At 45.4% G+C, this 27,883-nt stretch overlaps 1 long non-coding RNA gene across 1 annotated transcript; it reads left to right on the forward strand.

Annotated features, from left to right (window-relative positions):
* Positions 1-12,151: 12,151 nt before the first annotated feature.
* LOC123329055 lies at positions 12,152-12,973 on the forward strand. Its single transcript, XR_006544195.2, has 2 exons — positions 12,152-12,211; positions 12,769-12,973. It is a non-coding gene; the product is annotated as an uncharacterized LOC123329055 (long non-coding RNA).
* The last annotated feature ends 14,910 nt before the right edge of the window (positions 12,974-27,883 follow it).

A 27,883-nucleotide genomic window follows, 5' to 3' on the forward strand; every position in this document is an offset into this window, starting at 1 on the left:
ACTCACCTGGAGCCAGACAACGTGGAATGCGAAATCAAGTGGGCCTTAGGAAGCATCAAAGCTAGTGGATGTGTGGGATTCCAACTGAGCTATTTCAAGTTCTAAAAGATGATGCTGTGAAAGTGCTGCATTCAATATGCCAGCAAATTTGGAAAATTCAGCAGTGGCCACAGAACTGAGAAGGTTAGCTTTCATTCCAATCCCAAAGAAAGGCAATGCTAAAGAACATTCAAACTACCACACAATTGCACTCATCTCACACACTAGCAAAGTAATACTCAAAATTCTCCAAGCTAGACTTCAATAGTACGTGAACTGAGAGCTTCCAGATGTTCAAGCTGAATTTAGAAAAGGCAGAAGGAACCAGAGATCAAATTGCCAACATCTGCTGGATCATAGAAAAGGCAAGAGAATTCTAGAAAAACATTAATTCTGCTTCATTGACTACACCAAAGCCTTTGAATGTGTGGATCACAAACTATGGAAAATTCTGAAAGAGATGGGAATACCAGACCACCTTACCTGCCTCTTGAGAAATCTGTATGCAGGTCAAGAAGCAATAGAACCGGACATGGAACAACAAACTGGTTCTAAATTGGGAAAGGAGTACATCAAGGCTGTGTATTGTCACCCTGCTTGTTTAACTTCTACGCAGCGTACATCATGAGAAACCCTGGGCTGGATGAAGAACAAGCTGGAATCAAGATTGCCGGGAGAAAAGCCATAACCTCAAATATACAGATGACACCACTCTTGTGGCAGAAAGTGAAGAGGAACTAAAGAGCTTCTTAATCACAGTGAAAGAGGAAGGTGAAAAAGCTGGCTTAAAACTCAACATTCAGAAAACAAAGATCATGGCATCCAGTCCCATCCCTTCATGGCAAATAGATGGGGAAACAATGAAAACAGTGACAGACTTTATTTTCTGGGCTCCAAAATCACTGCAGATGGTGACTGCAGCCATGAAATTAAAAGATGCTTGCTCCTTGGAAGAAAAGTTATGACCAACCTAGACAGCATATTAAAAAACAGACATCACTTTGCTGACAAAGCTGCATATAGTTAAAGCTATTTGAAGCTGAAACTCCAATACTTTGGCCACCTGATGCGAAGAACTGACTCATTGGAAAAGACCCTGATGCTGGGAAAGATTGAAGGTGGGAGGAGAAGGGGACGACAGAGGATGAGATGGTTGGATGGCATCACTGACTCAATGGACATGAGTTTGGTTAAACTCCAGGAGTTGGTGATGGACAGAGAGGCCTGGCGTGCTGCAGTCCATGGGGTCGCAAAGAGTCAGACACAACTGAGTTACTGATCTGAACCGATTGTCTTTATAACAATGGTTCTTTTCTTTGGGGTAGTCAAATATATTCTGTGTTCTATAAGAAATAACAGTTTCTTATTTCTACAACGAAAAGTCTAAAGAAAAATACTGGTGTTGCTAGAATTGAGCAGTGCTCAACACATGGTTGCTTTTTGAGTGACTGGGTATCATTTCAAACAAGGATATTTGAAGGGATATGAAGATCAATGAGATCAGCCTTTTACTTTCAGGTGGACAGAGAGAGGGGGAGTTGCTGATTTGCTTGTCCAGGGACACCCAAAGCCAATTCCACATCTAGCATGACCTCTTGAAGTTTATGTTCAGATGTATACGGGCACTACACGTATCATTTAAAAGCTTAGATACTCTATTCCTTCAAATTTATAATGGGTATAATAACATCCATCTCTTTTAAGGCACAAAGGTTTAGTAGAGTCAATCCCATAATGAATGCTAAATAAATAGTACCATTATCATTGCTGCAATTAAAATTTTAATCCTTCCAATATTTGATACCCCAGCTAAGAGTCCTTAATGCCGCTGCTGAACTTTTTCAAAGTGAGAACTTATTATTTCATTATTGATGTTTTAATTAAAGAATTCTTCTTAGGGATGTTGGCAGTTCTTGGAAATACGGAAAGATTGCATGCCAAGGAAAATCAAAGCCAACTTGGCAATTTCGAAATAGTACAATGAGTTGAGTTACTTTAAAAGATGGTCTTTGAAGACACAAATATGACAGGCTACTGATGAAACTTAAGAGTATGTAGAGGGACTTCCCTGGTGACCCAGGGCTTAAGAACCTGCCTTGTAATGCAGGGGACTCAGGCTCAATCCCTGGTCAGGGAACTAAGATTCCACATGCCAAGGAGCAACTGAACCTGCATGCCACAACTCAAGAATCCACGCATTGCAACTAAGACCTGACAACCAAATAAATAAATAAAAATTTTTTAAAAGGAAAGAAACCACTTTCCCACCAAAAAGAAGGTAGCTATGGAAGGTATACATTTTTCAGGTTGTGGGATGAAACAAACATCTTCTGCTTTGTATGACATACATAAACTAGCTCAGACATCATTTGACTACATCTATGGACTGAATCTGGCTCAGCACCTGTCATTGTCAATAAAGTTTTATTGGAGCACAGTCACACCCATCTCCTTTGTGGGGTCTGTGGTTGCTTTCCCACTACAATGGCAGAGAAGGGTAGTTGGAACAGAGACTATGTGACCTCCAAAATACTTCCTAGCTGCCCTTTTCCTGGAAAAGTCTGACCATCTTTGAACTAGATGATTTGAGCCTCTTCTTATTGGTTTAGTGAAATTCCAATAGCTGCAAAATCCCATTTCTGTGAAATATTTCCAGGAGGTCTGACTTAAATGCTTGCCTTTTCCCTTCTGCCTTCTACACAGCAAGTACAGAAGTTCTTTCTCACCTGCGATTAATCTGTTTTCTGACATATTTATCATATACTGACAGTCCCACATGCCTGTTGAAATATCCCATAATGATAGCTGGCGAAAAAGAAGTAGATTTGCAAAAAGAAATAAGTAGAGAATGTGTTTGGTTTCGGGATGCTTCTCTAGTAGAAAATGTTGGTCAAAGTCATCATACACATATAATACAAAATTCTGAGAGTGGAAAGAGCTGGTCTCAGGAGAACTGGACGAATCAGATAAGCCAAGCTCATGTCTGTCTCAGGCTGTGTGTGTTTCAAGAGAGCTATGGCCGCTTCAGGGTAGTTGCAAGCACAGAAGACTCACTAACGGAATTACTGGGATGCTAATCACAAGGCTATGACAGTTGGAAAGTCTTTCCTGCTTCCATGTTCAACTACTGGACTGGAAGAGAACAGACCTTGAAGGGCACCAGTATTTAGAGAAGAGTTTTAACAAGAGGAGTACTGCCCGGAATGACAGAGGGAATGGTCCATGACAGAGTGGGGAAAGGGGACAGCTTCGGGCCCATACACTGAAAATCAACCTGCAAACATCCAGCTGGCTGAATGACCAGCCTGCGACAAGCTCAACTGTAAATCGCAAAATAATTCTTGTAGCAAATATAGCAGCCCTTTTGACATAGAACCTAGAGTTGGGGGACCAGTGTTCACCCAGCCTGTGGGGGTGAGTTCAGAGTGGGGTGGGGGTTCTCAGGAGAGTCCCATGGGCTCTCAGGTCTCCTATGGACAGTCCATCCTAAAGGAAATCAACCCTGAACATACATTGGAAGGACTGATGCTGAAGCTGAAACTCCAATACTTTGGCCACCTGAGGCAAAGAGCTGACTCATTGGAAAAGACCCTGATGCCAGGCAAGATTGAAGGCGGGAGGAGAAGGGGATGACAGAGGATGAGATGGTTGGATGGCATCACCAACTCGATGAACATGAGTTTGAGCAAACTCCAGGAGACAGTGAAGGACAGGGAAATCTGGTGTGCTGCAGTCCATGGGGTCGCAAAGAGTCAGACATAACTGAGTGACTGAACAATAACATTAAAATTAAAAAGCAAAACAAAATAATTGCATTCCTGGTGAATTTTCACAGATTAGTAAGAAAAGATGAAAATTCTAATAGAAAACAAGCAATTCATAGGAGAAAAAACATGTCCAAGAAAACACAGACAAATGCAAATGAAAACAAGAAATCATTTTTGCCTAGAGTGATCAAAGTATTTTAAAATTGTAATACTACTGTTGATAAAAGTCTTGAAAAAAGTGATTTTTTTTTGGCCCTAAAAGCACTGTATTTGTGGTGTCAAACTGTATGCATCCTTCTGCAACTTGCTTTTTTCTCTCCGTTAATGATTTACGTACGTTGACCCTGAGGGTGCGGTAATGATACAGGTGGCTCCTGCCCCTTCGTCTTCGCGGCTACATCATATTCCCTTACCCATGCATGTGTGCTCAGCCGCTTCAGCCGTGTCCAGCTCTTTGTGACCCCCTGGACTGTAGCCCGCCAGGCTCCTCTGTCCATGGGATTCTCCAGGCAAGAACACTGGAGTGGGTTGCCACACCCTCCTCCAGGGGAGCTTCCCAACCCAGGGATCAAACTCGCATGTTCTGCATCTCCTGCATTGCAAGTGGATTCTTTTCTTTATTTTCTGCTGAGACACTGGGGAAGCCCACATTCCCTTACCCGCTTACCTGAGTTCATTTGTCCTCCTTCTGGTGGACATTACTTTGTGCCCATTTTTCTCTTCTAAAACATGCAACTTTAAAGGAAACTACTAAGAGGTGGTTTAAGAGATGTTTGACACAAATTGCCGTGAACGTTAATGACAGAAACACATTTTGGCAGATGAGGACTACTTCCCAGGCAGGACAGCCAAGGCCACTCATTCTCACTGTGTGTGAGACCCCAGTGAAGCCCTGGGACCCCACGTGAGCCATTCTGCAGGTGAGGCTGACCATGAGCACTGAGTTTCTAAAGCTTAGCTACTGCACCCACTGGCTCTGCTTGAAGTTCTACTATGCACCTTCCCTGAGATGCATTCCTTGGCAGACCACCCTGGAGAGCTTCTTACAGGCCTCCCTCGGTCCAGCCCCATTTGGCTAAAACACCAGTTTCATCCCACTTCCGGTAGAGGGCTTGTAAGGCCATGCCCACGTCTGTTAGAGTGTGGGCGAATGATTAAGCTCCCTGGCGTCACAGCTCTCCGCAAACAAATGGCCAGCCTAGCTTCAAGGATGTGAGTCAAGGGCTGTTTTGCAGAAGCCCTGAGAGGCTGTTAAGCAGCCACATGAGGCTGCAACATGTTACAGGGTCCTTGAGTGCCTACAGTCAGCCTCTGTGGCCTTCACTGCTTTGTATGCCCCCGGATGAATACAGCCCTTTGTAAACCCCTTTGATGAGCTGATAAGGCTCAGAGGATGCTCCTCAGCAAGGCAAACAGAACTCACACACAAGCCTCCTCTGTTTCCAAGCCTCCCCGAAGTCCGTGGTCCTCCAGCTAAAGCTGGCTATGCTAGGTGCATGAGAAATGAATCCAGACTGCACACTGCGCTCTAAGGAAACAATCCGAACATAACAACTAATTTATTCCAGTAATCAGTGGCTGTTTCTTACACTTACTGAGTCTGTACAACAATCTTACAAGTTAGATCTCCGGGGGTCTTCCCTGGTGATCCGGAGGTTAAGAAACCTCCTCGCAGTGCCAGGGGCCTCGGGTTTGCTCCCTGGTGGGGAACTAAGATCCCACGTGCCGCAGAGAATCTAGCCTGCTCACCGCCACTACTGAGCCTGTGCACAACTAGAGAATGCACGTGCCACAGCAGAGGCCCCGCATGAATGCCCAAGACCTTACACAGCCAAATCAATGACTGTTTTCAAAAATACCCATTTTACAGGTGGGAGGACTGAGGTCAGGCACCTTAAATAACCGACCCAAGGTGCCACGACTACTAGGGAGCAGAGCAAGGCGATCATGCTGCTGTGACTCAAAGCTCAGCATTAAAAAAATACTAAGATCCTGGCATCTGTTTTTTTTGTTTGTTTGTTTGTTTTTTGCCATCACTTCATGGCAAATAGATAGGGAAAAAGTAGAAGCAAGGACAGATTTTTTTGTCTTGGGCTCCAAAATCACTGTGGATGGTGACTGCAGCCATGAAATTAAAAATTGTCTGCTCCTTGAAAGGAAAGCTATGACCAGCCTAGACAGCATATTAAAAAGCAGAGATATTTCTTTGTTGACCAAAGTCCATATAGTCAAAATTGCAGTTTTTCCAGGAGTCACATACGGATGTGGGAGTTGGACCATAAAGAAGGCTGAGCACCAAAGAATTGATGCTTTTGAACTGTGGTGTTGGAGAAGACTCTTGAGAGTCCCTTGGACTGCAAGGAGATCCCACCAGTCAATTCTAAAGGAAATCAACCCTGAATATTCATTGGAAGGACTAATGCTGAAGCTGAGGCTCCAAAACTTTGGCCACCTGATGTGAAGGGCTGACTTATTGGGAAAGACCCTGATGCTGGGAAAGATTGAAGGCAGGAGGAGAAAGGGACGACAGAGGATGAGATGGTAGGATGGCATCACCATCTCAATGTACACAAATTTGAGCAAACTCTGGAAGATAGTGAAGGACAGGGAAGCCTGGCGTGCTGCGGTCCATGGGGTCGCAAAGAGCTGGATACGACTAATTGACTGAAGAACAACTCCAGTGCCTGGTTCCTGACACTTAACACTCAGCCTCCGTAATAGTTTTTGACAAAATGCTAACCAGTGAATGCCATCATCCTGGGATTGGCCAAATCTGGGTTTCTAGCTAATACAGCTCAGAGGGTAAGTATGCATATTTTTTACCTTTTGAATGGTTGGAGAAAAAAAATCAAAAGAAAAACGTGACACATGTAAATTATATAAAACTGAAATTTCAGTAACTGTCAATAAAGCTTTATTGGAACGCATGCCCATTCATTTACTCATTGTCCATCGCTGCTTTTGCAAGGCCGCAGCAGACTGCAGAACTTTTGACAGAGAGCATCTGGCCAGCGACGCGTCAGATATTTACTCTCTGGCTCTTACAAAGTGTGCCGACTCCTGCTCTCATCCGAGCTGTGGGGGACAGTAAGCCTCCGTGGACTGCTTATAACAAACAGAACGTTGTGAAATAAAATGTCAGAAATGATGAAAAAACAACACGGGTTGGGGGGTGGGGGAGGAGAGAGCGGGACAAACGGGAAGAGGAGCACTGCCGTAAAGACGCCGCCGTGTGCGAAACAGGGAGCCCGTGGGGAGCTGCTGAGTGACAGGAGCTCAGCTCCTGCTCCGGGATGACCTGGAGGGGTGGGAGGGGAGGGCGGGAGAGGCTCGAGCGGAGGCGTCTGTGTGTACACAGCGGACTCACACTGTTGTACCGCGGAGGCGCACACGGCATCGTAACGCAGTAACAGTTCAATAGATGACTAATAAATACAAATAAAAGACCCCATGTTTTCTCCTTTTTAGACTCAAACATCGTAACAGCTTTTGATGCCTTTGGTTTGAGGCAGAGCTGGGGTTGTCATTTTCTCACTTTTGGTTTAAAAATAGCCCTCGCTTCTGTTCAGAGCCAAGACAAACAGCAAGGCTGCTCTTCCCGGCTCCTCCTCTCCGAGGTCTGCCGGCGAGTAGACGCTATGTTCACGTATCGCTACTGAATCTCAGTCCAGCTAAGCGATTAGGAAGGGAAAACTTAATGAGCAGATACGGTCATGAGACACTGACTCATTCTAGCTACAGCAGCCGAAACGATGAATGCAGCTGCTGAGCGCGGTATTGATCATTTCCTATTTATGAGCATAAAAATAGATCTTAAAGACGGATCTTCAGTCCAGAATTGCAGTTTTCCTTTTTTTCATCTTGTGTTTCCACGGGAAAAATTGCTTAACAAATAATAAAGGCTTAATCTATTAAGACAGCTATCCCTTTGAGAGACTGAGATAAAAGTTAACACACTCCTCCCTACACTCTGTACTTCTGATCTTTTGTTAACATCATGCCTATTAACAAACTTGCCAGAGTGTGTCTCATTGCCCAGGACTTGGCCCAGTGAATTAACCACTGATAAGTCAAGCAGATTGGAGCTCGGGTACTAATGAATAGGAGTTGGTGGGTGATCTTTTCCAGGTAAGTATTCTTTATGCTGAATTTGCCTTACTTCAGTAACCATTACTCTCTTTTCTTCCTGTTTTATTTTAGGTCCCTCTGAAAAGTTTTGTTTTAAAAATGTTTGTTTTTTTTAAACCTGCATTTAAAAAAATGTATTCCCGCATGTGTATGTATAGCTGAGTCCCTTCACTGCTGACCAGAAACAATCATAGCATTGTTTATTAATCGACTATAACCTAATACAAAATAAAAAGTTAAAAAAATAAATAAAATAAAACAAAAAATGAATCATCAGGTGTATATATATATGTATATGTATATAAATTTATTGCTGTGAATGGAATCTTATATGGCATCATATTTTCTAACTGATGATCTTTTTCTTAGCATGTGGAAAAGCAAAACAATATGTTAGCTTTGCTTAATAAAGTTATCAATATATTAGTTCTATAAAAAAAGATGTGACATTTATGGAAGATTAAAATGGTGCTATTGAGGTGACAACATTCAGAATACTAAGATCATGGCATCTGGTCCCATCACTTCATGGGAAATACATGAGGAAACAATGGAAACAGTGACAGACTTTATTTTCTTGGGCTCCAAAATCACTGCAGATGATGACTGCAGCCATGAAATTAAAAGACCCTTGCTCCTTGGAAGAAAAGCTATGACCAACCTAGACAGCATATTAAAAAGCAGAGACATTACTTTGCCAACAAAGGTCCATCTAGTCAAGGCTATGGTTTTCCCAGTAGTCATGTATGGATGTGAGAGTTGGACCATAAAGAAAGCTGAGCACCAAAGAATTGATGCTTTTGAACTGTAGTGTTGGAGAAGACTCTTGAGAGCCCCTTGGACTGCAAGGAGATCCAACCAGTCCATCCTAAAGGAGATCAGTCCTGGGTGTTCATTGGAAGGACTGATGTTGAAGCTGAAACTTCAATACTTTGGCCACCTCATGCAAAGAGTTAACTCATTGGAAAAGACCCTGATGCTGGGAAAGATTGAGGGCAGGAGGAGAAGGGGACGACAGAGGATGAGATGGTTGGATGGCATCACTGACTCAATGGACATGAGTTTGAGTAAACTCCGGGAGTTGGTGATGAACAAGGAGACCTGGCGTGCTACAGTCCACGGGGTCGCAAAGAGTCAGAAAGGACTGAGTAACTGAACTGAACTGAGGTGACATCATTTAAATGGTGACATAGGTCATTTCTGACTTCAGTCCCTCTCCTAAGAAGACCAACTAGGACGCTTCATAGACAGGACACCTTTGTGGAAATTCCAGATCCCCGGGAGGAGGTTTAGCTACCTGTTGGACCAAGAGACAGACAAGAGCCCAAACAGGGGCATTCGCCCCATGTCCCCACCCCGGGCTGGCATAGTATCGCGCCCCCTAGAGGGCCCCCCGGAGCTACCCCCCCTCCGGTAGCAGGAGCGAGACCAACGCGGACTTCCGGCAACCCCGCGGCTGCAGCCCATCCCCCCGGGGGCCTCCTATGGCCTGCCCTCGCAGGGACCCTGCTTGATCCTGCAGCACAGCCGCAGCCCTATCCAACAAGGGAGCTGGGCCAGCCATGCCGCCTACTGGGGAAAGCCTCCTCGAGCCCCGCCCAATCGCAGTTCACAGCCGGAGCCCCTTTTCACTGAAAGCCCAGCAAACTTGCCCAGCAGATCACCGCCAGCCTCTCACCGAGCTGTGAAGCCCAGCTTGTAGTCTTCCTAAGTCTGCAGCCCAGCTGTGAGCCCCTGATCGCAGGCACGGCTGGGCCTGTGCAACCACGGACTCTCTTTCCTGCCTGAGCCTGGAGCCCAGTCCGCAGCACCGTCCAGGTGGGAATAGCCGGAGAGGCCATCCGACCAGCAGAAAACGTGGAGCTAGCTGCTTTGGCTTTTCCAAGTTCTTTGTATTTCCACATAAATTTCCTAATCAAACCATCAATTTCTACCAAAAAAAAAAAAAAAAATCTGCTTGGATTTTGATTGGGATTGCATTTACTTCATACATAAATTTTGGAGAACGGTCCATGAATGTGGCATACCTAGTTCTTATTTAGATGCTCTTCAAGTTTCTCTCAGCACTGCTTTGTGTACAAGTCTTGCATACCTTCCAGACACGAAGGGTACCTAGTGTATGATTCTCAATATAAAGTTCTAGAACAAGCAAGACTCATCTATGGTGATGGGAGTCAGACAGCGGATGCTCTTGGCAGATAAAAGCGGAAGGGGGGTGACTGACTGGCAAGGGACACAGAGAAACTTTCGGGGGTGATAGAAATAGTCCCTATTTTTATAAATTGATAGGTTTGTGGGTTATATGAATGTATGTATTGAACTTTACACTTAAAGATCTGTGCATTTTATAATATAGTCCATTAAAATATAACACATGTGGTTGCATCAACGTAACATATTACTTCCTAGGAGTTGGCTGCTATTGTTAATTATGGTGCAGCAGCTTGCTAATAAACACATATATATTAATAGATACATAGGATATCTATCATATGCATTATTTATAATATTCATATACTACATTGATAAACCTAACAGTGTATTAAAAAGAAGACGCATCACTTTGCTGACAAAGGTCTATATAATCAAAGCTATGTTTTTCCCAGTAGTCATGTATGAACTTGAGAGCTGGACCCTTAAAGAAGGCTAAGCACCAAAAAATTGATGCTTTTGAATTGTGATGCTAGAGAAGACTCTTGAGAGTCCCTTGACAAAAAGGAGATCAGACTAGTCCATCTTAAAGAAAATCAACTCTGAACACCCATCGGGAGGACTGATGCTGAAGCTCCAATACTTTGGCCACCTGATGCAAAGAGCCAATTCATTGGAAAAGACCCTAATGCTGGGAAAGGTTGAAGACAAAAGGAGAAGGGAGCAACAGAGGATGAGATGGTTAGATAGCATCATTGACTCAATGGATATATGTGAATTTGAGCAAACTCCAGGAGATAGCAGAGGACAGAGGAGCCTAACGTGCTACAGTCTATGGGGTCTCAAAGAGTTGGACACAACTCAGCAACCGAACAATAAGAAATATACTATGTTAAGTTAATCTCATTTAGCCCTTTGAAATGGAGAAGGCAACGGCAACCCACCCAGTACTCTCACCTGGAAAATCCCATGGACGGAGGAGCCTGGTGGGCTGCAGTCCATGGGGTCACTGAGAGTCAGACATGACTGAGCGACTTCACTTTCACTTTTCACTTTCATGCATTGGAGAGGGAAATGGCAACCCACTCCAGTGTTCTTGCCTGGAGAATCCCAGGGACGGGGGAGCCTGGTAGGCTGCCATCTACGGAGTTGCACAGAGTCGGACACGACTGAAGCGACTTAGCAGCAGCAGCAGCAACAGCCCTTTAAAATACATGAATTGTTTCTTTATGTTACTAACATTGCCTAAGTTCACCTGCAGCCTGCATAGTTTTGATCAGTGTTATAAACACTGAGGAAGTAGCTAATATCATATAAAAGACATATCAATTGAAATGCAATCCATGCAATACAGTTTTGCATAAGATCAACAGAATTCTGATTATCTAGCCCTGAACTGAATATTTTCTGCGAAATCTTATCGATTAATTTAATGGCAGAAACATGTTATTCGGTATTTTAGCATCAGTGTGGCCCAGGTTTTAGTAGTGGCTTGGATGCTGAAGTCAGATGGAAGCCCCAGAGGAAGGAGCCCCATCATCAGTTAAAGATCTTCCACCAGCACCTGTTCAGGGCCGGGGCCTGCAGTGTGCCTGAAGGGACCAGTTGCCATCCTGCACTTCAATAGTTAAAACTGATGAACTAACTCAAATACACGTGCAAAATACTAAACATATATTACTCAGCAGAATGTAATCTATCTTTGATGATAGAAAAGAAATGTAAAAATGCTGTAAGACAACAGGCTCATCATTATGAAAATCTGCTGTGATGCAGGGAGAAGGCAGTTCCGACTCCATGTTGGAGCTGTTTCTTTGACTTGCTTTTCGTTGCTTCTCTTATTACAGCCATACATAGCGGCCTGTCTCAGAGGCCTGCCCCTCTGCCCGACGGTAAGTGCCTTCGCTTAGCTTACAGGGAGATAATCTGACCCTGCCCACGTGTGCTGTGCTTGTGTGCTGAGTTGCTCAGTTGTGTCTCTTTTGTGACCCCGTGGATTTACCAGGCTTGTCTGTCCATGGGATTCTCCAGGCAAGAATATTCGAGTGGGCTGCTATGCCTTCCTCCAGGGGATCTTCCCGACCCAAGGATTGAACCCGAGTTTCTTATGTCTCCTGCATTGGCAGGTGGGTTCTTTACTATTTGGGCCACTTGAGTAACAGGCTAACTAAAAATTTTTTATTTGGTTGAGTTCTGGGTAAACAAACATTTACTGTATATCAAATGGCTGTGTGTTTAAATAAAAGTACCTTTAATTGAGAACACATATACAGAGGGAAACATCACCCCTATTTTAGACAGCATCTCATGCTCTTTGATGAGATTTCAGTAGCATGAGGCAAGACTTTCACAAGACAATAGCTATTCTCACAGTCGAACTGAAGCCCTGGATATCACTCTAAGCCTTAATGAGCATGACTTTATCTGCCGGGAACAGCAGGATAATAGCTTTCTTGCTCCCTGCATTTGCAGCAGTTTGAATTCCAGATGTTGGGGGCTGCTCAGCAGGATTTTGGCAGCTCCACACACTTTTTAACAGATAGTTTTGCTTTCACTGCCTGGGAAAAAAAAATGAGTTGGCAAATTTGCAATGCCATCTTTCCAAAAGCAATAAGAAAGAAAAAATGACCTGCATATTTACTAAGCTGTTGGTTACAATTTCCATCATCTTTGCTGTTTTCAGGACCATGCATCACTGGAGAGAGGAAGTAGGAGGGGGGCTGAGTCCACAAAGCCCCAATGAAAACCTTGCCTTTGGCTTCCTGACTTCAAGCCAGCAGATGCAGAACGGTACTGCTGTATGGCTCCTCAGAGAGGAATCGGGGCTCAGCTGTTTACCTGGAGGAGCCACACATCTACCGTAATAAAGACACATGCCCGCTTTCTCAGAGCGCTATTTCCGTTTTCTTTTCAGAAATTCATCCCCATACAGACAGGGGCTTAGTGCATTCATAAGCCCCACCTCCTCACTCTCTGTTGCTACCTGGCTCACTATTTGGGAATAAAATTACAGATAGAAAATCTTCTTTTCTTTCTAGTGCAGCTTTGTGCAGCATTAAGAAGCTGCTGGGGGAAAAGTGATCAAATGTTGCCGTGCCTAACGTCCCTGGATGTGAAGGAGCAAACAGTGGACCTTCTCCATGGGGCGATGGGGGAGGAAACACACAAACTGGCAAGACGAGCCAGCTGACCACAGACTTGGTTCTGACACCGATGCAATGAACAAAGATACTCACAGGTTCACATTCGGGCTCTGGGACCAAGAGACCCTGGGGTAACAGCCCAGCTCTGTCACGCCAGCTGCGCGAGCAAATGCGCAGTTTCTTCCTCCATGAATTAGGAATATGCTGTGTCTACTTCAAAGGATTTTTCACAAGGATTAAAGATCACGCCCAGGGAGTGCTCCCACAGTGCCTGGCCCAGAGAAAAGTGAGTAAATGTTATCCACTATTTCCAGAAATTAAGTGACTTCTCCTGTCAGGACTTCCGTGTGTGTGTGTGTGTGTGTGCACGCGCGCGTGTGTGTTCGCATGTGAATATACACAAACGTCAATATTCTTTTCCAAATGTGTCTTGAAGATGTCTAGGGACCTTGTTAAACTTCTTGATAACTAGCAAGGTTTAGGGTATGGTACATGGAGATGCGAAACTCCCAAGAGGAAGGGGTAATTCAGATCGAGAGAATTTGGGACAAATCCACAGTGGAGGTAATGCTACAACTGCCCGTTATTAATAATAATACACAAAACAGTCATGAAGGTTTACTGCTGTGGCAGACACTGAGCTCGGTGCTTTACAGGAATTATCTTGTTTGGTCTTCTGAGAATTTACCCATTAACCTCAATGGAAGGGTGAAGGAAAGGGAGCAGCATCACTCTAAGTGGTGGAGCCAAGGCTTAGCAGAGTCCCTGGCTCAGAGGCTGGATCATAGACACTCAGGTACACAGTCTCCCTTGGCCTCCCTGGTGGCTCAGCGGGTAAAGAATCTGCCTGCAATGCGGGAGACCTGGGTTTGATCCCTGGGTTGGGAAGATCCCCTGGAGAAGGGAGTGGCTACCTACTCCACTATTCTGGCCTGGAGAATTCCATAGACAGAGGAGCCTGGCAGACCACAGTCCATGGAGTTGCAGAGTCGGACACAACTGAGTGACTTTCACTTAAGGCAGCCTGACTTGGATGGGTAAAGACCGGATTTCATTGTTCCAAATGCGCATTCTCGTTCACATTTTCTGTCTCAGAAACTGGGATGCATCTTACACACAACAGCTTGCCTTAGACTTCTTGGCAGCGTTTTTTTCTTTCCTGATGGCACAAATAATGGTACATCATAGATATCAAAGGCATTTCAGATTTGATGAAATGGAAAGATATTTTGATAGGAAGCTAGGGAAGTGAAACACCCCAGACAGAGGGACTGGTACATATGGAGGTACAGAGGCGGCTTCCCTGGTGGTCCGGTGGTGAAGAGTCTGCCTGCCAGAGCAGGTCCAGTGGAACACAGGCCAGTCCCTGGTCTGGGGAGATTGCACATGCTGCAACTGCTGGGGCATGCACGGCAGAGCCGGCGTCTGTGACAACGAGAAGCTGCGGCCCTCAACCAGAGAGGAGCCCCTGCCTGCCGCACCAGAGAAGGCCTGCAAGCAGCAGTGAAGGCCCCGCTCAGCCAGAAGCAATAATTAAAGCAAAGCAGCACAGAGGCGTGACTCGACATGCCACTCTCAAGGAGCAGGGATGGATTTAGGGAACTGGGGGACCATGGTAAGAGCTGAAGCTACAAACATGGACTTGCCCTACAGTGGGGCTTCCTGCCCAGAGCTGGTGCTTTCCCAGAGGAAACTGTGGAAATATATGAGGCAGGAGGCCATTCCTCAGAGGGCACAGCCTTCAGGTAATGCAGGCTCCATAAGCATTTAGTGAGGACAGGAGGCGGCTGGCAATGCACAGGACAGTCCTGCCCAAGGAGGAACTGTCTGACCTTCGGCCCTTTTTTTTTTTTGGCCTAACTTTCAAATACCATTTACAAGTGAACCTAAAATTAATCTGCATAGGAACACAATGTATTTTTGTAGAATTCCAATATTTAGTGACTTTCCCAAATATAAAACTACTGTGTCAATCAAGACAAGCCTGTACTCTGTTTTGTTGGAAATTTACTAAATTTTCCTCTTTTGCAAAATCCTATCTACCCCCGGTAATCATTCAGATCATGGTACCTGAGTTACTGTCCCCCCATCTGACTCGGCCTGTACTGGAAGCTGCCAAGTCCACGCTGCTTCCATCTGCGACAAACGTCAGGAGATTTCACTGTGACCTCCAGGGTCATCAAGTTCAAGCGTTTATATTTTAAAAGGCATGTTATTTTCATCAAGATTTATTTTACTTTTATTTCTCTCTCATTATAGTTACAGCATTGTGTTTATCTTGCATGTACAGTTATGTTACTGACAAACTTCACTTCATGCTATGTAAGAGGATTTTACAAACATTTACTGTGAGAAGGTGGGAAGGAGTGTGGGTCTGCATGGTTGAGATCAAGGTCTGGACATCTGACAAAGATTCAGATCTGAGAGGTGATGAGAAGAAATCAAAGAAATTTCAACAGATTTTGGAAATCTTGAAAAAAAACACAATTTAGGAATAAAAATAGAATCACAATAAGTTAATCATCCTGAAATACATACTGCTAAAATCTTTGTCCCTCTTTTCCTACCTACATATGTTTTCTTTTTAAAAAAAAGCCGGGATTCTATGGTTTGGGGAATTATAAAGCCGGGATTCTATGGTTTGGGGAATTATTTTCCTGTATATGATTCATGTCATTCAGTTCAGTTCAGTTGCTCAGTCGTGTCCGACTCTTTGCAACCCTATAAACCACAGCAAGCCAGGCCTCCCTGTCCATCACCAACTCCCGGAGTCTACCCAAACCCATGTCCATTGTGTCAGTGATGCCATCCAACCATCTCATCCTCTGTCCTCCCCTTCTCCTCCTGCCCCCAATCTTTCCCAGCATCAGGGTCTTTTCCAGTGAGTCAGCTCTTTGCATCAGATGGCCAAAGTATTGGCGTTTCAGCTTCAACATCAGTCCTTCCAATGAACACCCAGGACTGATCTCCTTTAGGATGGGCTGGCTGGATCTCCTTGCAGTCCAAGGGATTCTCAAGAGTCTTCTCCACACCACAGTTCAAAAGCATCAATTCTTCAGCACTCAGCTTTCTTTATAGTCCAACTCTCACATCCATATATGACCACCGGAAAAACCATAGCCTTGACTAGACGAAGCTTTGTTGGCAAAGTAATGTTTCTGCTTTTTAATATGCTGTCTAGATTGGTCATAACTTTCCTTCCAAGGAGTAAGCGTCTTTTAATTTCACGGCTGCAAGCACCATCTGCAGTGATTTTGGAGCCCAGAAAAAATAAAGTCAGCCACTGTTTCCACTGTTTCCCCATCTATTTGCCATGAAGTGATGGGACCAGATGCCATGATCTTCGTTTTCTGAATGTTGAGCTTTATGCCAACTTTTTCACTCTCCTCTTTCACTTTCATCAAGAGGCTCTTTAGTTCTTCTTCACTTTCTGCCATAAGGGTGGCATCATCTGCATATCTGAGGTTTTTGATATTTCTCCCGGCAATCTTGATTCCAGCTTGTGCTTCTTCCAGCCCAGCGTTTCTCATGATGTACTCTGCATACAAGTTAAATAATCAGGGTGACAATATACAGCCTTGACATACTTCTTTTCCTATTTGGAGCCAGTCTGTTGTTCCATGTCCAGTTCTAACTGTTGCTTCCTGACCTGCATACAGGTTTCTCAAGAGGCAGGTCAGGTGGTCTGATATTCCCATCTCTTTCAGAATTTTCCAGAGTTTGTTGTGATCCACACAGTCAAAGGCTTTGGCATAGTCAATAAAGCAGATATTCATGTTATTAGTTACTCTTTAAAAACCCCTATTTTAGTGACTGCATAACATCTCATCAAAAAGAATTCCATCTATTGACATTTATTTTTGAATGCATTCAGAAGAGCTAGTTAATCTCCCATACATTCTGTAAATTGTATATAAAAGGGCTTTAGAATTTGCCAGATTTATCTCCATATAAAACAGATGAGAAAATGGAGCAGAGAGAACAAGTCACAGAATGACCTGCTGCACAAAAAGAATGAGAATTCTGGTCCCTTTATTCTCAGACGAATACGTTCTTTGTAGTATCTCAAGCTGTCTTTCCACATGCCCCCGTTTAATGATCTGACCCTTGGCTGGCAGTGCCACGCTGTATTTAATCACTTGTTCTAACTATTGACTTGGCTTTCCACCCAAATAAAAGCTGGATGTTCTCAGGGTGTGCAGCTCAAATGCAAGGCTTGCCGCTCTGGGAGCAGAACACATAAACAAGTAACCCTCACCCTCTGCACCCAGCCGGCCACAGCAGGAATGCCTCATGGTAGACTGAAGTATTATATGATTCCAAGAAAGCTTTATTACCAGACACATGGAAGGTGGATGAATTTAATGCCAGATCATTTTGAGCTATAATAAAGAAGATAACAGCTTGACTTCAGACATGATATGTAAACATATGGCTCTGCAAATTACCGTGGGCTTACATGTTCAGTGTAATGAATCCCAACATGCGCATGCATTACGCAGGTTCAAAACCAGCAGTAGGCTGTGTGCTTACAGTCTACTTGACAGGAGCCAAAGAGGACCTGGTCTGGAAATGGTCGAAGGGGGCTCTCGGTGAGGGATAAATATACAACCCTAGTCAAATGTTTGTAATTGATTTGCAGGGGGAAAGAGGCAGGAAGTAAGGCCAAAGGAGAAGGGCAATCAGTGTTATCCCAGGCAGAGGTGAGAATGACGTTCCCAGGGTTTCCCAGGTAGTCCAGTGGTTAAGAATCCACCTTCCAACGCAGGAGGCTTGATCCCCAGTCGGGAAACTAGATCCCGCAGGCCACAACTAAGAGCTTGCATGCCACAGCTGAAAACCCCGCACACCACCGTGAAGGATTAGAGCACCAAAGAACGGATGCTTCCGAACCCTGGTGCTGGAGAAGATGCCTGAGAGTCCCTTGGGCTGCAGGGAGATCCAACCAGTCCATCCTAAAGGAATTCAACACTGAACATTCACTGGAAGGACTGATGCTGAAGCTGAAGCTCCAACACTTTGGACACCTGATGGGAAGAGCTGACTCACTGGAAAAGACCCTGATGCTGGGAGAGATTGAAGGCAGGAGGAGAAGGGATGACAGAGGATGCGATGGTTGGATGGCATCACCGACACAATGGACATGAGTTTGAGGAAGCTCCAGGAGGTGGTGATGGACAAGGAGGCCTGGTGTGCTGCAGTCCATGGGGTCGCAAAGAGTCGGGCACAACTGAGTGACTGAACTGAGTTAAACTGAACTGAAGCCACAGCGAAGAGGCCATGTGCAACTGAGACCTGGTGCAGCGAAATAAATAAATGTTTTTTTAAAGATATAAATCAACTCTTATATAAAGTCATAGAAAGTCTTGATGAAAAAAATAGTCACATCTCAACAGAAAAGCTGAGTTTATTTTTCAATTTACATTTTGTTCTGTAAGAAGTTAAATGCATTATGTACAATCTGAGGAGCTGAATCCAGTTACTGCATCTCCCCAAACACATCATTCGCCTTGGTGATCTTGTATGTGCTCATTCAAAGTCTCTTTGAAATGCAACTTGAAGGATAAGTGACTTTTCTTTGACTGTTTCATTAAATGCCTTCCCCTCTAGGAATTCAAAAGCGAATCCAAAGATGCAGGTCTGTGAGATACTTTACTTAATTATTGATGGGTGCAGTTGAGGCCAGGATCTAACAAGTTAGCTCAGCTCTGCTGAGGGAGGAAATAGCTCACTGAAATGCAAAACAGAACCTTCTCTACATGTGGCTTGGCCTTCAGCATCCCTGGGGTGATCTCAACTATAGTGAAAAATGTTGTATTTAGAGATGCTCATGATTAGGGTACTTCCCCTCTGACTCAGCGGGTCAAGAATCCACCTGCCAAGGCAGGAGACACAGGAGAGGAGGGCCAATCCCTGGGTCAGGAAGATTCCCTAGAGGAGGAGATGGCAACCCACTCCAGTACTCTTGCCTGAAAAACCCTATGGACAGAGGAGCCTGTCAGGCTTCAGTCCAGAGGGTTGGAAAGAGTCAGACTCGACTGCCCACGAGCAGGAGCCTGTCAGAATAGGGTTAGGGTGGAGCTGCTGAGAAATGGGTCAGGCTGGCATCGGCCAGGACCAAACGGCGGAGTTAAAGATGATGACAGTTTCAGTTTAGGAAGAAGAGATTTAATAATCATGGAATCACACGAATGAGAGTTTGGCATCTAAGTAAGAGAAACGTCATGTTGAAAAGAAACAGTCTGTGAATATGGAATCTGATCCAGAACAGAAGTGGAGGGTACAGTGGTGTCAGCAAAGATTTCCTCAAGGAAGTGATGCTTGAGCTGAGATGCTGGAGCGATGCTGAAGGGTCAGGAGGGGAGAGCGTTCTGATGCGTGTTGCACAGCGTGTGCTTGTTGCATAGTTTCTACCTGACAGTTCGTGCCTCTTACTCCCCTACCCCTGTCTCACTCTCCTCCCCTCCGTCTCCCTGCTGGTAACCGCTAATTCGTTCTCCATGAGTCTGCTTTTTTCTTTTTTTTTAATATTTACTAGTTTGTTGCATTTTTTAGATTTCTCATATAAGTGATATCATACAGTATATCTTTCTCCATCTGACTTATTTCACCAAACACAATGCTCTCCAAAGCCATCCACGCTGTTGCAAATGAAAAAATTTCTTTCTTTTTTGTTTTATGGCTGAGTAAGTAGTATTCCAGGTGCCTGGCAGGCTACAGTCCATGGGGTCGCAAAGAGTCGAACATGACTGAGCGACTAAGGACAGCACAGCACAAGTAGTATCCCGGTGTGTGTGCGTGTGTGTGTGTGTGCACGTGTGTGTGTGCACGCATATGTGTGTGCATGTGCACGCGCGTGTGTGTGTGTGTGTGCCCATGTGCTGCACAGTGTGTCCACCTCTTCGTGACCCCACGGACTGCAGCCCGCCAGGCTTCTCTGTCCATGGGATTTCCCAGGCAAGAATAGTGGAGTGGGTTGCCATTTCCTCCTCCAGGGGATCTTCCCGAACCAGGGATCGAACCCTCATCTGCTGTATCTCCTGCGCTGGCAGGCCACGGAGCCGCCTGGGGAGCCGGTAAAGAGTGTATACATGTGTGCGCCCTGGCTTCTGTGCCCCTTCATCAGCTGATGGACACTCAGGTTGTCTCTGTATCTTGGAAACTGTGACTGATGCTCTGTGGACACTGGGGTGCATGCAACTGTTTGAATTAGTGTTTGGGGATTTGGGGGGGATATATACCCAGGAGTGGTGCTGCTGGGTCATACAGTAGTTCTATTTTTAGGTTTTTGAGAAATTCCCATACTGTTCTCTATTGTGGCCATACCAATTTACATGCTTTTAAATTCATGCTTTTAAATGGGATGGTTTTTAAGGTCTTAGTGAGAAGGCATTATCTGAGTAAAGGCCTGAAGCAATTAATGAGAAGAGCCATGTAGATATTTGGAGGGGGAGAAAAGACATTTTTGAGGAGAAAATGGAAGACGGGAAGTCCTCGGATGGTATCTGTGGTGAAGATGAGTTCTGGACATCTTGGATGGCTGCTGGAGAGGCTGACGGGCAGAGAATTCACATCTGTGTGTGCTGGCCGTGGGATGTAGAGGTTACAGGGCTGGCCAGAGATGACATGACCTTAGGAGAGGCAGTATAGTCCAGGGGTTATTGGCAGGGGCTCAGGAAACAGACTCAAGTCTGAGTTGCGACTCTGCCACACGTGTGCAGGTCACACCAACCCCCAGCCTTGGTTTGCTTGTCTGCAAAATGGAGGCAGTATGACGGACCTCACAGTCATTGGCAAGATTAAGGAAATGATGTGGGAAAGGCCAGAGCAGACGCTGCCCAAAGCCTGCTCACATCATCCCGGCTACTCTGCAGGCCAGCAAAGCCTGCGGCATCCACACCTACAGCTGACTGCCTTCTCTTGGCCTGGTGGGCATCTCCTGCCTGGGCACGTGCTTGGCACGCACCTGAGAAAGAGCCAGACTGGGGAAGATCTCCCCAGAAATGACCCTGAAACACAGCCACCGCTTCCTGGCCTCTTGGGGGACAGCCCTGGCTTGTTATGCATACTCCCCGCCCCCCGCCCCAGGTCCCAAAGGAATTGGGCCCCAGTGGCCCATAGGGTGGAGAAGGCAATGGCACCCCACTCCAGTACTCTTGCCTGGAAAATCCCTTGGACGGAGGAGCCTGGTAGGCTGCAGTCCATGGGGTCGTACAGAGTTGGACACGACTGAGCGACTTCACTTTCACTTTTCACTTTCACTTTTCACTTTCATGCATTGGAGAAGGAAATGGCAACCCACTCCAGTGTTCTTGCCTGGAGAATCCCAGGGGCGGGGGAGCCTGGTGGGCTGCCATCTACGGGGTCGCACAGAGTCCGACACGACTGAAGCGACTTAGCAGCAGGCCCATAGGGGCACCTGCCCTTCAATGCACAGGTTACACCCCCTCCTGCCTTCCTGCTCCAGTCCCCGGTGCCTTGCAGAGCTTCCTGGGAGAGCGTCACGCCCCTGCCTCCTGCAGGAGGGAACATGACTGTGCCTGTGCAGAGAGCCCGCTGCAGCGAGCACTCAAGAAAGGAGGGTGTTTACAGCTACAGTGATAGAGGGCTCGGAGTTGGGGGCGCCGCACTCAGAATCCTGAGGCCAGAGAAAGAGGAGCCCCATTCAGGGCAGGTTCTAGAATTTAGAGACCATCCAGGCTCTTTATCAGGGAACTCCGCCTACACCGGGCTTGAGCCAACAGAAATGATCTAACACTGGGGATGGAAACTGATCTGAGAAGGGGGACGGGAAGCCACCAGAAAGACAGAATCTATAATAAGACAAATTCAGTACCAAAGACAGTCTTCATCATTTAACTCCTCTATGAAGAAAACCATCTACCAACCCTCTCACCTCCATATCCCCAGGGAACTGGCTCCAGGACCCACCACAGACCCTAAAACCTACAGGTGCTCACGTTCCTTATATAAAATAGCTTAGGAGAATTGCCCTCCAATTCAACCATACGGAACCTACAGCTCAACCAGCCAAGGATCAGAAACAGGTGAATGTGAATTCACCTGGGTGAATGTGCGTGCACAGCTCGTGGATGCAGTGAGCCAACCGTGAATTTCACAGCGTGGAGCAGCCTTATCAGCAAGAAAGGGAGCTTATCTCTTACTCTGCACGTGTCTTTTATTTCTCTCTTCAAAAGCAATGGCCTTTGGTTGTGTTTTTAATATCATCGTGTTTGCATTTAATTCCAAATCAAAGCTGACAGAAGGCTCCCGATTCGTTGAAACTGCATTCCTGCATTCACCTGGCTTTCTCCCGGCCCCTTCTTGATTCTGGACTTTGTATTGAAAATTGGGAGAACTGTTACAAACACGGATGATCTATAACTGAGTGACTGCAGTCTGAAAACCGAATTTACCGCAGAGCTATAAAAATGGTGCTATTAGGGCAGGCTGTCGAGAAATGATTAATAAGCGGAACCGGCCATCATTTCTTTCCATGTTCCTGCTGCGGTCGGCCATCAATCTGAAATTGCCACCTACCCCCACCACACGTCACCCCCGCACTTCTCCATAGGGAGCAAGATGTCTTCTTCACAAAGGAGAAAACGGATGAGATTAAGCTTTGCCTTCCTATACAGATGATTCTGTGTGTGTGTGTGTGTGTGTGACGGTCCTTGGATGAGCACGGGGCCATTTCTGGGCAATTCAGTGATGTAACATTTCATTAGTGCACTGATGTGGCAAATGATTCATATTTCTGTTCCACCGGACCGTGAATTGAAAAATGCCCATAAAAGCTGAGCCTGGGGTCACAAACATTATTTTAAAATTCACTGTGAGTTAAGGGGAAAAATCAGTTTATCTAGATATGTATGCTAACTTCCATTAAGAACTTTATTAGTAAGGACTTATATGAAAAACTTAACCCAAATACGAAAGTAAGGAAAGCAAGGACTGCTCTCTCATCCTCTCACATTCCCAAGTTTTGCAGTGCGATTGCTGCTCTTTCAGGGGTTATGGCTGAAGAACTATCACCAGCACACTATTTTGATGTCTCAGAAGCATAATCCCCACAGCAGGCACTGTACGGAGGAATAAATTGGCGAGGATGGGTATGCCCCAGAAGAAATGTCAAACTTACAGTATTTCTAATCCAAAGTTTAGAAAATTCATAAAGAAAAAAATGTCTAAGGTAAATCCATTTCCTTATTAAAATGTGTTAAAAATAATAGCAACAATTACTTAGGAGAATTAGGTTCCATGTTTGTTTCTACCACTGTGAAATTTGACTTTTAAAAATGTTGAGTATTTGAATGGCATTTCAGTCATGTAGAGAGGAGTGATTAGGTGACCCAGCACATTCACTGAAAAGAATCACATCTTAATCAACTCTGCCAACAGAGCGGGAAGAGTCGGCTGAGTCTCGGCTCTGGCCTGACAAGCACACGTTGGACTGAAGTTCAAGAAGGCAGGATGGGGACATCCCGGTAGTGCAGTGGTTGAGACTCCACACCCAGTGCAGGGGCCCAGGTTCCATCCCCGTCAGGGAACTAAGTCCCACCTGTCACACAGCCTGTCACACTAAGCCCTGGCACAGCCAAATCAATAAATATTTAAAAAAAAAAAAAAAAAAAAAGAGGCTGCAAAGAGCATGGTGATCTCACTGCGGTGAGAAGGTGAAGACTGAGGCTCAGGAAGGCAGAGCCTGCTGGAGGACACACAGTGGAGCTCCAGGAAAGAGGCAGCTATGGAGAAAGAGCGCCAGACGCGCACGGAGGGCCCCTGCATCTGCTCAGAATGATAAGCCACGTAGGCGTAGAGAAAAACTCCACAAGGCTGAGCCAAGAATGACCAGGAGCTGTAAGATGAACTGTGCTCAAAACCAATTAAGAGGCCCCAGCACCGCTGCTCTTTCCAGGGGTACTGCCTCCATGGGCTTCCCAGCTGGCGCAGCGGTAAACAGCCCACCTGCCAGTGAAGGAGATGCAAGAGATGCAGGTTCAGTCCCTAGGTCTGGAAGACCCCCTGGAGGAGGAAATGGCAACCCACTCCAGTATTCTTGTCTGGGAAATCCCATGGACAGAGGAGCCTGCTGGGCTACAGTCCTTGGGGTCACAAAGATTCAGACACGACTGAGCAACTAAGTGCACACACACACACACACACACACACTGCCTCCAGCATGGGAACAGGCCTGGGTCAGACCAACAGCAGATGAGAGATGACATTGAGGAGAGTCCAACTATTCTGGTCAATGCCATCTGGACCAGCCAACTAAGCCCTATACAACTGAGTCCATCTAACCATCAGAGCCACTGACTTGTTCTGTAGATGACACAGCAATAAGTTCAGCTGAAATCAACCAAATTCTACAAGGATCAAAATTACCCATCTGATCCATAGCCTCATTCAGCTCAGTTCAGTTCATTCAGTTGTGTTCAACTCTTTGTGACCCCATGGACTGCAGCATGCCAGGCTTCCCTGTACATCACCAACTCCCGGAGTTTACTCAAACTTGTGTCCATTGAGTTGGTGATGCCATCCAACCTTCTCATCCTCTGTTGTCCCCTTCTCCTCTTGTCTTCAATCTTTCCCACCATCAGGGTCTTTTCCAATGAGTCAGCTCTTTGCATCAGTTGGCCAAAGTGTTGGAGTTTCAGCTTCAGCATCAGTCCTTCCAATGAATATTCAGGACTGATTTCCTTTAGGATGGACTGGTTGGATCTCCTTGCAGTCCAAGGGACTCTTAAGAGTCTTCTCCAACACCACAGTTCAAAAGCATCAATTCTTCGGCGCTCAGCTTTCTTTATAGTCCAACTCTCACATCCATACATGACTACTGGAAAAACCATAGCTTTGACTAGACAGACCTTTGTTGGCAAAGTAATGTCTCTGCTTTTTAATATGCTGTCTAGGTTGGTCATAACTTTTCTTCCAAGGAGCAAGAGTCTTTTAATTTCATGGCTGCAGTCACCATCTGTAGTGATTTTAGAGCCCCCCAAGTCTCTCACTATTTCCATTGCTTCCCCATCTATTTGCCATGAAGTGATCAGACTGGATGCCATGATCTTAGTTTTCCAAATGTTGAGCTTTAAGCCAACTTTTTCATTCCCCTCTTTCACTTTCATCAAGAGGCTCTTTAGTTTTTCTTCAATTTCTGCCATAAGAGTGGTGTCATCTGCATATCTGAGGTTATTGATATTTCTCCCAGAAATCTTGATTCCAGCTTGTGCTTCCTCCAGCCCAGCATTTCTCATGATGTACTCTGCATATAAGATAAATAAGCAGGGTGATGATATATAGCCTTGATGTACTCCTTTTCCTATTTGGAGCCAGTCTGTTGTTCCATGTCCAGTTCTAACTGTTGCTTCTTGACCTGCATACAGATTTCTCAGGAAGCAGGTAAGGTGGTCTAGTATTCCCATCTCATGAAGAATTTTCCACAGTTTGTTGTGAGCCACACAGTCAAAGGCTTTGGCGTAGTTAATAAAGCAGAAGTAGATGTTTTTCTGAAACTCTCTTGCTTTTTTGATGATCCAGTGGATGTTGGCAATTTGATCTCTGGTTCCTCTAGCCTCATAATCAATAACAAACATTCACTGAGTCACTGTGTTTGGGGGAGGAGAGTTGTTACACAACAACAGCTAACTAAGAAGATCATATAACTGATATTTAACGAATTCTAATCACATGATTTTAATATGACATATTTACTTACATTTTAAAAAATTTCTTAATTACCCAAAAGTAATGAGGGGAGATATGACTGTTAGGGCGAATCTTTCCAATTATTTTCTTTGCTATGACCTTTAATAACATTAACAAATGATGCTGGAAAATTACCTTGTGTTTTTCTCCTTCCTGGCTATTTGCATAACATTATGAGCAATCTTCCCTCTCTGCGCCTGGGGAGTGGGATGACTGACATGGTATAAACGCTTCAAAATCTTCCAAGCTTGGGCCTGAAGACTTGGCATCTTGCATCACAAGCAACACTTTCTTAGACCAAGAGGTTTTGTTTCTGAATAGCAACTCTGAGAAATGCTTTCTTACTTGGGTGGCGTTACTACGACGACAGTCCCACATGGCTCTTTAGCGCAAGTTCCTTCTTTCAATTAGCAGGCTGAGATTCCTCCTCCTCCCCAACCTCTTCCCTGAAGAAACTTCCCAAACATCCCTGGCTCTTCTCCTTCCTTTGGGTGTCTGAATGATGCCACGAGGAATTTGCTAATTAGAATATCTTAGTGTTTGGTGATGGCTTTTGTAATGTTGAAAAAGCTTTTGTAGAGTAGGTTTTTCCTAAGAGATATTTTTCCCCCAAAGGGACAATCCTGTGGTGTATATCTGTACAACTCTCATTTCTTCAAAGAGGGAATTAGGAGTAGGTCTCTGACAGGGTTAGGTTGCATGTCGGACGGGGTTAAGAACATAGAATAACACTGAATTGGAATGCTTCCTTAATTCTGCGTGACCTTTGGTAACTCATCTAACGCTTTTCTGAGAACGTTCAGGTATTAGCCTTATTGTTGTTAGCCGCTAAGTCATGTCCAACTCTTTGTGACCCCATGAACTGTATGTAGTCCGCCCGGCTCTGTCCATGGGATTTCCAGGAAAGAATATTGGAATGGGTTGCCACTTCCTCTTCCAGGGGATCTTCCTGACCCAGGGATCAAACCTGGATCTCCTGTATTGGCAGGTGGATTCTTTACCAATGAGCCATCTGAGAAGCTTATTCCAGTATGTCACCAGATAGAATGATGATGAATTATGATGAGCTCTGACGAGACCAAGATGAACAAGGTCCCCTCTTCATGCAGCTTAAGCTGTCAAGTTAGATCGCGATACGGTCCAGGAAGATGGTATAGAGATTTCCTTTTTCTGGCCTCTGGCATGGCTGTAATCTCACCGTATCCGCCTGGATTGCCGACCCTGTCCACGACGCCAGTACTCTGCTGCCCACACTGTCCGCTGAACCCGCGGGAGGCAAGGCACGACCTAAGAGGCTAGAAGAAAACTCGAAGCGTCCTAGGACCTGCAGACACATTTATTCACTCCTGCCTGGCAAGCAGCCATAGCAGCAGACACAACATAACACAGCCCCCCAGCGATTTTCCAGGTGAAGCTTATATAACAAAAGCAGCCCGAGTCCGCGGTACCTGGGACGCGCATGCGCAGTGCTATAAGCGCGCTCAGCCGTTACGTAATCATTATTTACAAGATGCGGGGCGAGAGCGAGAGCGCCCTGGGGCGAAAGAGCCTGACCACGCCGTCTTGGCTAATTTGCTCCTTCCCTACACCATCGTTCTGCATTATGTGAGGTTTAGTGAGGAAATGCAGGTAAATGTCAGCTGGGATTGCCTTCAGCGATGAGTACAGAGAGCCCGAATTGAAGTCTAGGGTTCTTAGGTAACAAGAAGAATGGAACTAGACAGTTACTGGTCTTATTCCAGGGGCTCTACGTGGGACAGTCTCTTGGCTTTTCCCTCAGACTCAAAATGCAGCTGCTGCGGTTCAGCTATTAGCACTGTAGACTGAGCTACCAGTGTTCTTCATAAAGCAGCAGCAGTCCAGAGCGCATCCAAATGACTTCAGGTATGACCGCCTGCATCACGGCCACGGCTGGGTGGAGGGGAAGCTGGAACGTGGTTACGCAGA

This window comes from Bubalus bubalis, chromosome 14 (genome assembly GCF_019923935.1).
Source record: "Bubalus bubalis isolate 160015118507 breed Murrah chromosome 14, NDDB_SH_1, whole genome shotgun sequence".
NCBI lineage: Eukaryota > Metazoa > Chordata > Mammalia > Artiodactyla > Bovidae > Bubalus > Bubalus bubalis.